General features: G+C 39.6%; 23 non-coding genes and 31 pseudogenes across 23 annotated transcripts; all 54 read left to right on the top strand.

Annotated features, from left to right (window-relative positions):
• The first annotated feature begins 2 nt into the window (after nucleotides 1-2).
• LOC146155463 (5S ribosomal RNA) lies at nucleotides 3-121 on the top strand. Its single transcript, XR_014495211.1, has one exon. It is a non-coding gene; the product is annotated as a 5S ribosomal RNA (ribosomal RNA).
• Nucleotides 122-185: 64 nt separating this feature from the next.
• On the top strand, nucleotides 186-304 carry LOC146155462 (5S ribosomal RNA). Its single transcript, XR_014496080.1, has one exon. It is a non-coding gene; the product is annotated as a 5S ribosomal RNA (ribosomal RNA).
• A 63-nt stretch (nucleotides 305-367) lies between these two features.
• LOC146155461 (5S ribosomal RNA) lies at nucleotides 368-486 on the top strand (annotated as a pseudogene).
• A 168-nt stretch (nucleotides 487-654) lies between these two features.
• On the top strand, nucleotides 655-773 carry LOC146155460 (5S ribosomal RNA). The gene has a single exon (XR_014496079.1). It is a non-coding gene; the product is annotated as a 5S ribosomal RNA (ribosomal RNA).
• A 63-nt stretch (nucleotides 774-836) lies between these two features.
• On the top strand, nucleotides 837-955 carry LOC146155459 (5S ribosomal RNA; annotated as a pseudogene).
• Nucleotides 956-1,020: 65 nt separating this feature from the next.
• On the top strand, nucleotides 1,021-1,139 carry LOC146155458 (5S ribosomal RNA; annotated as a pseudogene).
• Nucleotides 1,140-1,212: 73 nt separating this feature from the next.
• On the top strand, nucleotides 1,213-1,331 carry LOC146155457 (5S ribosomal RNA). Its single transcript, XR_014495210.1, has one exon. It is a non-coding gene; the product is annotated as a 5S ribosomal RNA (ribosomal RNA).
• Nucleotides 1,332-1,395: 64 nt separating this feature from the next.
• Nucleotides 1,396-1,514, top strand: LOC146155456 (5S ribosomal RNA). The gene has a single exon (XR_014496141.1). It is a non-coding gene; the product is annotated as a 5S ribosomal RNA (ribosomal RNA).
• A 65-nt stretch (nucleotides 1,515-1,579) lies between these two features.
• On the top strand, nucleotides 1,580-1,698 carry LOC146155455 (5S ribosomal RNA; annotated as a pseudogene).
• Nucleotides 1,699-1,763: 65 nt separating this feature from the next.
• Nucleotides 1,764-1,882, top strand: LOC146155454 (5S ribosomal RNA; annotated as a pseudogene).
• A 64-nt stretch (nucleotides 1,883-1,946) lies between these two features.
• On the top strand, nucleotides 1,947-2,065 carry LOC146155453 (5S ribosomal RNA). The gene has a single exon (XR_014497947.1). It is a non-coding gene; the product is annotated as a 5S ribosomal RNA (ribosomal RNA).
• Nucleotides 2,066-2,129: 64 nt separating this feature from the next.
• LOC146155452 (5S ribosomal RNA) lies at nucleotides 2,130-2,248 on the top strand (annotated as a pseudogene).
• Nucleotides 2,249-2,312: 64 nt separating this feature from the next.
• LOC146155451 (5S ribosomal RNA) lies at nucleotides 2,313-2,431 on the top strand. Its single transcript, XR_014495208.1, has one exon. It is a non-coding gene; the product is annotated as a 5S ribosomal RNA (ribosomal RNA).
• A 65-nt stretch (nucleotides 2,432-2,496) lies between these two features.
• Nucleotides 2,497-2,615, top strand: LOC146155450 (5S ribosomal RNA; annotated as a pseudogene).
• Nucleotides 2,616-2,680: 65 nt separating this feature from the next.
• On the top strand, nucleotides 2,681-2,799 carry LOC146155449 (5S ribosomal RNA; annotated as a pseudogene).
• A 64-nt stretch (nucleotides 2,800-2,863) lies between these two features.
• Nucleotides 2,864-2,982, top strand: LOC146155448 (5S ribosomal RNA). Its single transcript, XR_014495205.1, has one exon. It is a non-coding gene; the product is annotated as a 5S ribosomal RNA (ribosomal RNA).
• Nucleotides 2,983-3,046: 64 nt separating this feature from the next.
• LOC146155447 (5S ribosomal RNA) lies at nucleotides 3,047-3,165 on the top strand (annotated as a pseudogene).
• A 64-nt stretch (nucleotides 3,166-3,229) lies between these two features.
• Nucleotides 3,230-3,348, top strand: LOC146155446 (5S ribosomal RNA). The gene has a single exon (XR_014496140.1). It is a non-coding gene; the product is annotated as a 5S ribosomal RNA (ribosomal RNA).
• Nucleotides 3,349-3,413: 65 nt separating this feature from the next.
• On the top strand, nucleotides 3,414-3,532 carry LOC146155445 (5S ribosomal RNA; annotated as a pseudogene).
• A 65-nt stretch (nucleotides 3,533-3,597) lies between these two features.
• On the top strand, nucleotides 3,598-3,716 carry LOC146155444 (5S ribosomal RNA; annotated as a pseudogene).
• Nucleotides 3,717-3,780: 64 nt separating this feature from the next.
• Nucleotides 3,781-3,899, top strand: LOC146155443 (5S ribosomal RNA). Its single transcript, XR_014495204.1, has one exon. It is a non-coding gene; the product is annotated as a 5S ribosomal RNA (ribosomal RNA).
• Nucleotides 3,900-3,963: 64 nt separating this feature from the next.
• On the top strand, nucleotides 3,964-4,082 carry LOC146155442 (5S ribosomal RNA; annotated as a pseudogene).
• Nucleotides 4,083-4,146: 64 nt separating this feature from the next.
• Nucleotides 4,147-4,264, top strand: LOC146155441 (5S ribosomal RNA; annotated as a pseudogene).
• A 65-nt stretch (nucleotides 4,265-4,329) lies between these two features.
• LOC146155440 (5S ribosomal RNA) lies at nucleotides 4,330-4,448 on the top strand (annotated as a pseudogene).
• Nucleotides 4,449-4,513: 65 nt separating this feature from the next.
• Nucleotides 4,514-4,632, top strand: LOC146155439 (5S ribosomal RNA; annotated as a pseudogene).
• Nucleotides 4,633-4,696: 64 nt separating this feature from the next.
• LOC146155438 (5S ribosomal RNA) lies at nucleotides 4,697-4,815 on the top strand. The gene has a single exon (XR_014495203.1). It is a non-coding gene; the product is annotated as a 5S ribosomal RNA (ribosomal RNA).
• Nucleotides 4,816-4,879: 64 nt separating this feature from the next.
• Nucleotides 4,880-4,998, top strand: LOC146155437 (5S ribosomal RNA; annotated as a pseudogene).
• A 64-nt stretch (nucleotides 4,999-5,062) lies between these two features.
• LOC146155436 (5S ribosomal RNA) lies at nucleotides 5,063-5,171 on the top strand (annotated as a pseudogene).
• Nucleotides 5,172-5,236: 65 nt separating this feature from the next.
• On the top strand, nucleotides 5,237-5,355 carry LOC146155435 (5S ribosomal RNA; annotated as a pseudogene).
• A 65-nt stretch (nucleotides 5,356-5,420) lies between these two features.
• Nucleotides 5,421-5,539, top strand: LOC146155434 (5S ribosomal RNA). The gene has a single exon (XR_014497490.1). It is a non-coding gene; the product is annotated as a 5S ribosomal RNA (ribosomal RNA).
• A 64-nt stretch (nucleotides 5,540-5,603) lies between these two features.
• Nucleotides 5,604-5,722, top strand: LOC146155433 (5S ribosomal RNA). Its single transcript, XR_014496124.1, has one exon. It is a non-coding gene; the product is annotated as a 5S ribosomal RNA (ribosomal RNA).
• Nucleotides 5,723-5,787: 65 nt separating this feature from the next.
• LOC146155432 (5S ribosomal RNA) lies at nucleotides 5,788-5,906 on the top strand (annotated as a pseudogene).
• Nucleotides 5,907-5,971: 65 nt separating this feature from the next.
• LOC146155431 (5S ribosomal RNA) lies at nucleotides 5,972-6,090 on the top strand (annotated as a pseudogene).
• Nucleotides 6,091-6,154: 64 nt separating this feature from the next.
• Nucleotides 6,155-6,273, top strand: LOC146155430 (5S ribosomal RNA). The gene has a single exon (XR_014495202.1). It is a non-coding gene; the product is annotated as a 5S ribosomal RNA (ribosomal RNA).
• A 64-nt stretch (nucleotides 6,274-6,337) lies between these two features.
• LOC146155429 (5S ribosomal RNA) lies at nucleotides 6,338-6,456 on the top strand (annotated as a pseudogene).
• A 64-nt stretch (nucleotides 6,457-6,520) lies between these two features.
• Nucleotides 6,521-6,629, top strand: LOC146155428 (5S ribosomal RNA; annotated as a pseudogene).
• A 65-nt stretch (nucleotides 6,630-6,694) lies between these two features.
• LOC146155427 (5S ribosomal RNA) lies at nucleotides 6,695-6,813 on the top strand (annotated as a pseudogene).
• A 65-nt stretch (nucleotides 6,814-6,878) lies between these two features.
• On the top strand, nucleotides 6,879-6,997 carry LOC146155426 (5S ribosomal RNA; annotated as a pseudogene).
• Nucleotides 6,998-7,061: 64 nt separating this feature from the next.
• On the top strand, nucleotides 7,062-7,180 carry LOC146155425 (5S ribosomal RNA). Its single transcript, XR_014495201.1, has one exon. It is a non-coding gene; the product is annotated as a 5S ribosomal RNA (ribosomal RNA).
• Nucleotides 7,181-7,244: 64 nt separating this feature from the next.
• LOC146155424 (5S ribosomal RNA) lies at nucleotides 7,245-7,363 on the top strand (annotated as a pseudogene).
• A 64-nt stretch (nucleotides 7,364-7,427) lies between these two features.
• LOC146155423 (5S ribosomal RNA) lies at nucleotides 7,428-7,546 on the top strand. Its single transcript, XR_014495200.1, has one exon. It is a non-coding gene; the product is annotated as a 5S ribosomal RNA (ribosomal RNA).
• A 65-nt stretch (nucleotides 7,547-7,611) lies between these two features.
• On the top strand, nucleotides 7,612-7,730 carry LOC146155422 (5S ribosomal RNA; annotated as a pseudogene).
• A 65-nt stretch (nucleotides 7,731-7,795) lies between these two features.
• On the top strand, nucleotides 7,796-7,914 carry LOC146155421 (5S ribosomal RNA; annotated as a pseudogene).
• A 64-nt stretch (nucleotides 7,915-7,978) lies between these two features.
• On the top strand, nucleotides 7,979-8,097 carry LOC146155420 (5S ribosomal RNA). Its single transcript, XR_014495199.1, has one exon. It is a non-coding gene; the product is annotated as a 5S ribosomal RNA (ribosomal RNA).
• A 64-nt stretch (nucleotides 8,098-8,161) lies between these two features.
• Nucleotides 8,162-8,280, top strand: LOC146155419 (5S ribosomal RNA; annotated as a pseudogene).
• Nucleotides 8,281-8,344: 64 nt separating this feature from the next.
• Nucleotides 8,345-8,463, top strand: LOC146155418 (5S ribosomal RNA; annotated as a pseudogene).
• Nucleotides 8,464-8,537: 74 nt separating this feature from the next.
• Nucleotides 8,538-8,656, top strand: LOC146155417 (5S ribosomal RNA). The gene has a single exon (XR_014495198.1). It is a non-coding gene; the product is annotated as a 5S ribosomal RNA (ribosomal RNA).
• A 64-nt stretch (nucleotides 8,657-8,720) lies between these two features.
• On the top strand, nucleotides 8,721-8,839 carry LOC146155416 (5S ribosomal RNA). The gene has a single exon (XR_014496864.1). It is a non-coding gene; the product is annotated as a 5S ribosomal RNA (ribosomal RNA).
• Nucleotides 8,840-8,904: 65 nt separating this feature from the next.
• On the top strand, nucleotides 8,905-9,023 carry LOC146155415 (5S ribosomal RNA). The gene has a single exon (XR_014496969.1). It is a non-coding gene; the product is annotated as a 5S ribosomal RNA (ribosomal RNA).
• Nucleotides 9,024-9,088: 65 nt separating this feature from the next.
• LOC146155414 (5S ribosomal RNA) lies at nucleotides 9,089-9,207 on the top strand (annotated as a pseudogene).
• Nucleotides 9,208-9,271: 64 nt separating this feature from the next.
• On the top strand, nucleotides 9,272-9,390 carry LOC146155413 (5S ribosomal RNA). Its single transcript, XR_014498123.1, has one exon. It is a non-coding gene; the product is annotated as a 5S ribosomal RNA (ribosomal RNA).
• Nucleotides 9,391-9,454: 64 nt separating this feature from the next.
• Nucleotides 9,455-9,573, top strand: LOC146155412 (5S ribosomal RNA). The gene has a single exon (XR_014497240.1). It is a non-coding gene; the product is annotated as a 5S ribosomal RNA (ribosomal RNA).
• A 64-nt stretch (nucleotides 9,574-9,637) lies between these two features.
• Nucleotides 9,638-9,756, top strand: LOC146155411 (5S ribosomal RNA). The gene has a single exon (XR_014495197.1). It is a non-coding gene; the product is annotated as a 5S ribosomal RNA (ribosomal RNA).
• Nucleotides 9,757-9,821: 65 nt separating this feature from the next.
• On the top strand, nucleotides 9,822-9,929 carry LOC146155410 (5S ribosomal RNA; annotated as a pseudogene).
• The last annotated feature ends 48 nt before the right edge of the window (nucleotides 9,930-9,977 follow it).

The raw sequence follows: 9,977 nt of genomic DNA, 5'->3' as shown, positions 1-9,977 counted from the left end.
CTGTCTACGACCATACCAGGTTGAATGCACCCGATCTCGTCCGATCTCGGAAGTTAAGCAACGTCGGGATTGGTTAGTACTTGGATGGGTGACCGCCTAGGAATACCAATTGTCGTAGGCAAAATAAGATTTATTTAAGTTTTTACATTTTTAAATTGATTAGACCATAAATGTTGACCAATGCTGTCTACGACCATACCAGGTTGAATGCACCCGATCTCCTCCGATCTCGGAAGTTAAGCAACGTCGGGATTGGTTAGTACTTGGATGGGTGACCGCCTAGGAATACCAATTGTCGTAGGCATTATATGATTTATTTAAGTTTTTATTTTTAAAATAGAATAGACATAAAATGTTGAGAAATACTGCTTACGGCCATACCAGATTGAATGCACCCGATCTCGTCCGATCTCGGAAGTTAAGCAACGTCGGGATTGGTTAGTAATTCGATGGGTGACCGCCTAGGAATACCAATTGTATTAGGCAAAATATGATTTATTTAAGTTTTTACATTTTTAAATAGATTAGACCAAAAAATGTTGACCAATACTGTCTACGACCATACCTAGGAATACCAATTGTCGTAGGCACAATATGATTTATTTAAGTTTTTACATTTTTAAATTGATTAGACCATAAATGTTGACCAATGCTGTCTACGACCATACCAGGTTGAATGCACCCGATCTCCTCCGATCTCGGAAGTTAAGCAACGTCGGGATTGGTTAGTACTTGGATGGGTGACCGCCTAGGAATACCAATTGTCGTAGGCATTATATGATTTATTTAAGTTTTTATTTTTAAAATAGAATAGACATAAAATGTTGAGAAATACTGCTTACGGCCATACCAGGTTGAATGCACCCGATCTCGTCCGATCTCGGAAGTTAAGCAACGTCGGGATTGGTTAGTAATTCGATGGGTGACCGCCTAGGAATACCAATTGTATTAGGCAAAATATGATTTATTTAAGTTTTTACATTTTTAAATAGATTAGACCAAAAAATGTTGACCAATACTGGCTACGACCATACCAGATTGAATGCACCCGATCTCGTCCGATCTCGGAAGTTAAGCAACGTCTGGATTGGTTAGTACTTGGATGGGTGACCGCCTAGCAATACCAATTGTCATAGGCAAAATATGATTTTTAAAATATATTTAAATGTTAACATTTTTAAAGATTTTAGACAAAAAATGTTGACCAATACTGTCTACGACCATACCAGGTTGAATGCACCCGATCTCGTCCGATCTCGGAAGTTAAGCAACGTCGGGATTGGTTAGTACTTGGATGGGTGACCGCCTAGGAATACCAATTGTCGTAGGCATAATATCATTTATTTAAGTTTTTACATTTTTAAATAGATTAGACCATAAATGTTGACCAATACTGTCTACGACCATACCAGGTTGAATGCACCCGATCTCGTCCGATCTCGGAAGTTAAGCAACGTCGGGATTGGTTAGTACTTGTATGGGTGACCGCCTAGGAATACCAATTGTCGTAGGCAAAATATGATTTGTTTAAGTTTTTACATTTTTAAATAGATTAGACCAAAAAATTTTGACCAATACTGGCTACGAACATACCAGGTTGAATGCACCCGATCTCGTCCGATCTCGGAAGTTAAGCAACGTCGGGATTGGTTAGTACTTGGATGGGTGACCGCCTAGGAGTACCAATTGTCGTAGGCAAAATATGATTTATTTAAGTTTTTACATTTTTAAATAGATTAGACCAAAAAATATTGACCAATACAGGCTACGACCATACCAGGTTGAATGCACCCCATCTCGTCCGATCTCGGAAGTTAAGCCACGTCGGGATTGGTTAGTACTTGGATGGGTGACCGCCTAGGAATACCAATTGTCGTAGGCACAATATGATTTATTTAAGTTTTTACATTTTTAAATAGATTAGACCATAAATGTTGACCAATACTGTCTACGACCATACCAGGTTGAATGCACCCGATCTCGTCCGATCTCGGAAGTTAAGCAACGTCGGGATTGGTTAGTACTTGGATGGGTGACGGCCTAGGAATACCAATTGTCGTAGGCACAATATGATTTATTTAAGTTTTTACATTTTTAAATAGATTAGACCATAAATGTTGACCAATACTGACTACGAACATACCAGGTTGAATGCACCCGATCTCGTCCGATCTCGGAAGTTAAGCAACATCGGGATTGGTTGGTACTTGGATGGGTGACCGCCTAGGAATACCAATTGTCGTAGGCATAATATCATTTATTTAAGTTTTTACATTTTTAAATAGATTAGACCATAAATGTTGACCAATACTGTCTACGACCATACCAGGTTGAATGCACCCGATCTCGTCCGATCTCGGAAGTTAAGCAACGTCGGGATTGGTTAGTACTTGGATGGGTGACCGCCTAGGAATACCAATTGTCGTAGGCAAAATATGATTTATTTAAGTTTTTACATTTTTAAATAGATTAGACCAAAAAATTTTGACCAATACTGGCTACGAACATACCAGGTTGAATGCACCCGATCTCGTCCGATCTCGGAAGTTAAGCAACGTCGGGATTGGTTAGTACTTGGATGGGTGACCGCCTAGGAGTACCAATTGTCGTAGGCAAAATATGATTTATTTAAGTTTTTACATTTTTAAATAGATTAGACCAAAAAATATTGACCAATACAGGCTACGACCATACCAGGTTGAATGCACCCCATCTCGTCCGATCTCAGAAGTTAAGCCACGTCGGGATTGGTTAGTACTTGGATGGGTGACCGCCTAGGAATACCAATTGTCGTAGGCACAATATGATTTATTTAAGTTTTTACATTTCTAAATAGATTAGACCATAAATGTTGACCAATACTGTCTACGACCATACCAGGTTGAATGCACCCGATCTCGTCCGATCTCGGAAGTTAAGCAACGTCGGGATTGGTTAGTACTTGGATGGGTGACCGCCTAGGAATACCAATTGTCGTAGGCACAATATGATTTATTTAAGTTTTTACATTTTTAAATAGATTAGACCATAAATGTTGACCAATACTGACTACGAACATACCAGGTTGAATGCACCCGATCTCGTCCGATCTCGGAAGTTAAGCCACGTCGGGATTGGTTAGTACTTGGATGGGTGACCGCCTAGGAATACCAATTGTCGTAGGCACAATATGATTTATTTAAGTTTTTACATTTTTAAATAGATTAGACCATAAATGTTGACCAATACTGTCTACGACCATACCAGGTTGAATGCACCCGATCTCGTCCGATCTCGGAAGTTAAGCAACGTCGGGATTGGTTAGTACTTGTATGGGTGACCGCCTAGGAATACCAATTGTCGTAGGCAAAATATGATTTATTTAAGTTTTTACATTTTTAAATAGATTAGACCAAAAAATTTTGACCAATACTGGCTACGAACATACCAGGTTGAATGCACCCGATCTCGTCCGATCTCGGAAGTTAAGCAACGTCGGGATTGGTTAGTACTTGGATGGGTGACCGCCTAGGAGTACCAATTGTCGTAGGCAAAATATGATTTATTTAAGTTTTTACATTTTTAAATAGATTAGACCAAAAAATATTGACCAATACAGGCTACGACCATACCAGGTTGAATGCACCCCATCTCGTCCGATCTCGGAAGTTAAGCCACGTCGGGATTGGTTAGTACTTGGATGGGTGACCGCCTAGGAATACCAATTGTCGTAGGCACAATATGATTTATTTAAGTTTTTACATTTTTAAATAGATTAGACCATAAATGTTGACCAATACTGTCTACGACCATACCAGGTTGAATGCACCCGATCTCGTCCGATCTCGGAAGTTAAGCAACGTCGGGATTGGTTAGTACTTGGATGGGTGACCGCCTAGGAATACCAATTGTCGTAGGCACAATATGATTTATTTAAGTTTTTACATTTTTAAATAGATTAGACCATAAATGTTGACCAATACTGACTACGAACATACCAGGTTGAATGCACCCGATCTCGTCCGATCTCGGAAGTTAAGCAACGTCGGGATTGGTTGGTACTTGGATGGGTGACCGCCTAGGAATACCAATTGTCGTAGGCATAATATCATTTATTTAAGTTTTTACATTTTTAAATAGATTAGACCATAAATGTTGACCAATACTGTCTACGACCATACCAGGTTGAATGCACCCGATCTCGTCCGATCTCGGAAGTTAAGCAACGTCGGGATTGGTTAGTACTTGGTTGGTGACCGCCTAGGAATACCAATTATCGTAGGCAAAATATGATTTATTTAAGTTTTTACATTTTTAAATAGATTAGACCAAAAAATTTTGACCAATACTGGCTACGAACATACCAGGTTGAATGCACCCGATCTCGTCCGATCTCGGAAGTTAAGCAACGTCGGGATTGGTTAGTACTTGGATGGGTGACCGCCTAGGAGTACCAATTGTCGTAGGCAAAATATGATTTATTTAAGTTTTTACATTTTTAAATAGATTAGACCAAAAAATATTGACCAATACAGGCTACGACCATACCAGGTTGAATGCACCCCATCTCGTCCGATCTCGGAAGTTAAGCCACGTCGGGATTGGTTAGTACTTGGATGGGTGACCGCCTAGGAATACCAATTGTCGTAGGCACAATATGATTTATTTAAGTTTTTACATTTTTAAATAGATTAGACCATAAATGTTGACCAATACTGTCTACGACCATACCAGGTTGAATGCACCCGATCTCGTCCGATCTCGGAAGTTAAGCAACGTCGGGATTGGTTAGTACTTGGATGGGTGACCGCCTAGGAATACCAATTGTCGTAGGCACAATATGATTTATTTAAGTTTTTACATTTTTAAATAGATTAGACCATAAATGTTGACCAATACTGACTACGAACATACCAGGTTGAATACACCCGATCTCGTCCGATATCGGAAGTTAAGCAACGTCGGGATTGGTTGGTACTTGGATGGGTGACCGCCTAGGAATACCAATTGTCGTAGGCATAATATCATTTATTTAAGTTTTTACATTTTTAAATAGATTAGACCATAAATGTTGACCAATACTGTCTACGACCATACCAGGTTGAATGCACCCGATCTCGGAAGTTAAGCAACGTCGGGATTGGTTAGTACTTGGATGGGTGACCGCCTAGGAATACCAATTATCTTAGGCAAAATATGATTTATTTAAGTTTTTACATTTTTAAATAGATTAGACCAAAAAATTTTGACCAATACTGGCTACGAACATACCAGGTTGAATGCACCCGATCTCGTCCGATCTCGGAAGTTAAGCAACGTCGGGATTGGTTAGTACTTGGATGGGTGACCGCCTAGGAGTACCAATTGTCGTAGGCAAAATATGATTTATTTAAGTTTTTACATTTTTAAATAGATTAGACCAAAAAATATTGACCAATACAGGCTACGACCATACCAGGTTGAATGCACCCGATCTCGTCCGATCTCGGAAGTTAAGCAACGTCGGGATTGGTTGGTACTTGGATGGGTGACCGCCTAGGAATACCAATTGTCGTAGGCATAATATCATTTATTTAAGTTTTTACATTTTTAAATAGATTAGACCATAAATGTTGACCAATACTGTCTACGACCATACCAGGTTGAATGCACCCGATCTCGTCCGATCTCGGAAGTTAAGCAACGTCGGGATTGGTTAGTACTTGGATGGGTGACCGCCTAGGAATACCAATTATCGTAGGCAAAATATGATTTATTTAAGTTTTTACATTTTTAAATAGATTAGACCAAAAAATTTTGACCAATACTGGCTACGAACATACCAGGTTGAATGCACCCGATCTCGTCCGATCTCGGAAGTTAAGCAACGTCGGGATTGGTTAGTACTTGGATGGGTGACCGCCTAGGAGTACCAATTGTCGTAGGCAAAATATGATTTATTTAAGTTTTTACATTTTTAAATAGATTAGACCAAAAAATATTGACCAATACAGGCTACGACCATACCAGGTTGAATGCACCCCATCTCGTCCGATCTCGGAAGTTAAGCCACGTCGGGATTGGTTAGTACTTGGATGGGTGACCGCCTAGGAATACCAATTGTCGTAGGCACAATATGATTTATTTAAGTTTTTACATTTTTAAATAGATTAGACCATAAATGTTGACCAATACTGTCTACGACCATACCAGGTTGAATGCACCCGATCTCGTCCGATCTCGGAAGTTAAGCAACGTCGGGATTGGTTAGTACTTGGATGGGTGACCGCCTAGGAATACCAATTGTCGTAGGCACAATATGATTTATTTAAGTTTTTACATTTTTAAATAGATTAGACCATAAATGTTGACCAATACTGACTACGAACATACCAGGTTGAATACACCCGATCTCGTCCGATATCGGAAGTTAAGCAACGTCGGGATTGGTTGGTACTTGGATGGGTGACCGCCTAGGAATACCAATTGTCGTAGGCATAATATCATTTATTTAAGTTTTTACATTTTTAAATAGATTAGACCATAAATGTTGACCAATACTGTCTACGACCATACCAGGTTGAATGCACCCGATCTCGGAAGTTAAGCAACGTCGGGATTGGTTAGTACTTGGATGGGTGACCGCCTAGGAATACCAATTATCTTAGGCAAAATATGATTTATTTAAGTTTTTACATTTTTAAATAGATTAGACCAAAAAATTTTGACCAATACTGGCTACGAACATACCAGGTTGAATGCACCCGATCTCGTCCGATCTCGGAAGTTAAGCAACGTCGGGATTGGTTAGTACTTGGATGGGTGACCGCCTAGGAGTACCAATTGTCGTAGGCAAAATATGATTTATTTAAGTTTTTACATTTTTAAATAGATTAGACCAAAAAATATTGACCAATACAGGCTACGACCATACCAGGTTGAATGCACCCCATCTCGTCCGATCTCGGAAGTTAAGCCACGTCGGGATTGGTTAGTACTTGGATGGGTGACCGCCTAGGAATACCAATTGTCGTAGGCACAATATGATTTATTTAAGTTTTTACATTTTTAAATAGATTAGACCATAAATGTTGACCAATACTGTCTACGACCATACCAGGTTGAATGCACCCGATCTCGTCCGATCTCGGAAGTTAAGCAACGTCGGGATTGGTTAGTACTTGGATGGGTGACCGCCTAGGAATACCAATTGTCGTAGGCACAATATGATTTATTTAAGTTTTTACATTTTTAAATAGATTAGACCATAAATGTTGACCAATACTGACTACGAACATACCAGGTTGAATGCACCCGATCTCGTCCGATATCGGAAGTTAAGCAACGTCGGGATTGGTTGGTACTTGGATGGGTGACCGCCTAGGAATACCAATTGTCGTAGGCATAATATCATTTATTTAAGTTTTTACATTTTTAAATAGATTAGACCATAAATGTTGACCAATACTGTCTACGACCATACCAGGTTGAATGCACCCGATCTCGTCCGATCTCGGAAGTTAAGCAACGTCGGGATTGGTTAGTACTTGGATGGGTGACCGCCTAGGAATACCAATTGTCGTAGGCAAAATATGATTTATTTAAGTTTTTACATTTTTAAATAGATTAGACCAAAAAATGTTGACCAATACTGGCTACGAACATACCAGGTTGAATGCACCCGATCTCGTCCGATCTCGGAAGTTAAGCAACGTCGGGATTGGTTAGTACTTGGATGGGTGACCGCCTAGGAGTACCAATTGTCGTAGGCAAAATATGATTTATTTAAGTTTTTACATTTTTAAATAGATTAGACCAAAAAATATTGACCAATACAGGCTACGACCATACCAGGTTGAATGCACCCCATCTCGTCCGATCTCGGAAGTTAAGCCACGTCGGGATTGGTTAGTACTTGGATGGGTGACCGCCTAGGAATACCAATTGTCGTAGGCACAATATGATTTATTTAAGTTTTTACATTTTTAAATAGATTAGACCATAAATGTTGACCAATACTGTCTACGACCATACCAGGTTGAATGCACCCGATCTCGTCCGATCTCGGAAGTTAAGCAACGTCGGGATTGGTTAGTACTTGGATGGGTGACCGCCTAGGAATACCAATTGTCGTAGGCACAATATGATTTATTTAAGTTTTTACATTTTTAAATAGATTAGACCATAAATGTTGACCAATACTGACTACGAACATACCAGGTTGAATGCACCCGATCTCGTCCGATCTCGGAAGTTAAGCAAAGTCGGGATTGGTTGGTACTTGGATGGGTGACTGCCTAGGAATACCAATTGTCGTAGGCAAAATATGATTTATTTAAGTTTTTACTTTTTTAAATAGATTAGACGTAAAATGTTGAGAAATACTGCTTACGACCATACCAGGTTGAATGCACCCGATCTCGTCTGATCTCGGAAGTTAAGTAACGTCGGGATTGGTTAGTACTTGGATGGGTGACCGCCTAGCAATACCAATTGTCATAGGCAAAATATGATTTTTAAAATATATTTAAATGTTAACATTTTTAAAGATTTTAGACCAAAAAATGTTGACCAATACTGTCTACGACCATACCAGGTTGAATGCACCCGATCTCGTCCGATCTCGGAAGTTAAGCAACGTCGGGATTGGTTAGTACTTGGATGGGTGACCGCCTAGGAATACCAATTGTCGTAGGCATAATATCATTTATTTAAGTTTTTACTTTTTTAAATAGATTAGACCATAAATGTTGACCAATACTGTCTACGACCATACCAGGTTGAATGCACCCGATCTCGTCCGATCTCGGAAGTTAAGCAACGTCGGGATTGGTTAGTACTTGGAAGGGTAACCGCCTAGGAATACCAATTGTCGTAGGCAAAATATGATTTATTTAAGTTTTTACATTTTTAAATAGATTAGACCAAAAAATGTTGACCAATACTGGCTACGAACATACCAGGTTGAATGCACCCGATCTCGTCCGATCTCGGAAGTTAAGCAACTTCGGGATTGGTTAGTACTTGGATGGGTGACCGCCTAGGAAAACCAATTGTCGTAGGCAAAATATGATTTGCTTAAGTTTTTACATTTTTAAATAGATTAGACCTAAAAATGTTGACCAATACTGCATACGACCATACCAGGTTGAATGCACCCCATCTCGTCCGATCTCGGAAGTTAAGCAACGTCGGGATTGCTTAGTATTTCGATGGGTGACCGCCTAGGAATACCAATTGTCGTAGGCACAATATGATTTGTTTAAGTTTTTACATTTTTAAATAGATTAGACCATAAATGTTGACCAATACTGTCCACGACCATACCAGGTTGAATGCACCCGATCTCGTCCGATCTCGGAAGTTAAGCAACGTCGGGATTGGTTGGTACTTGGATGGGTGACCGCCTAGGAATACCAATTGTCGTAGGCATAATATCATTTATTTAAGTTTTTACATTTTTAAATAGATTAGACCATAAATGTTGACCAATACTGCATACGACCATACCAGGTTGAATGCACCCGATCTCGTCCGATCTCGGAAGTTAAGCAACGTCGGGATTGGTTGGTACTTGGATGGGTGACCGCCTAGGAATACCAATTGTCGTAGGCACAATATGATTTATTTAAGTTTTTACATTTTTAAATAGATTAGACCATAAATGTTGACCAATACTGTCTACGACCATACCAGGTTGAATGCACCCGATCTCGTCCGATCTCGGAAGTTAAGCAACGTCGGGATTGGTTAGTACTTGGATGGGTGACCGCCTAGGAATACCAATTGTCGTAGGCAAAATATGATTTATTTAAGTTTTTACATTTTTAAATAGTTTAGACCAAAAAATGTTGACCAATACTGGCTACGAACATACCAGGTTGAATGCACCCGATCTCGTCCGATCTCGGAAGTTAAGCAACGTCGGGATTGGTTAGTACTTGGCCTAGGAGTACCAATTGTCGTAGGCAAAATATGATTTATTTAAGTTTTTACATTTTTAAATAGATTAGACCAAA

The sequence above is a fragment of the Ascidiella aspersa genome, chromosome 4 (genome assembly GCF_963924565.1).
Source record: "Ascidiella aspersa chromosome 4, kaAscAspe10.2, whole genome shotgun sequence".
Classification (NCBI taxonomy): domain Eukaryota; kingdom Metazoa; phylum Chordata; class Ascidiacea; order Phlebobranchia; family Ascidiidae; genus Ascidiella; species Ascidiella aspersa.
Note: the sequence above shows the minus strand (reverse complement) of the source record. Positions and strands in the feature narration are given on the sequence as shown.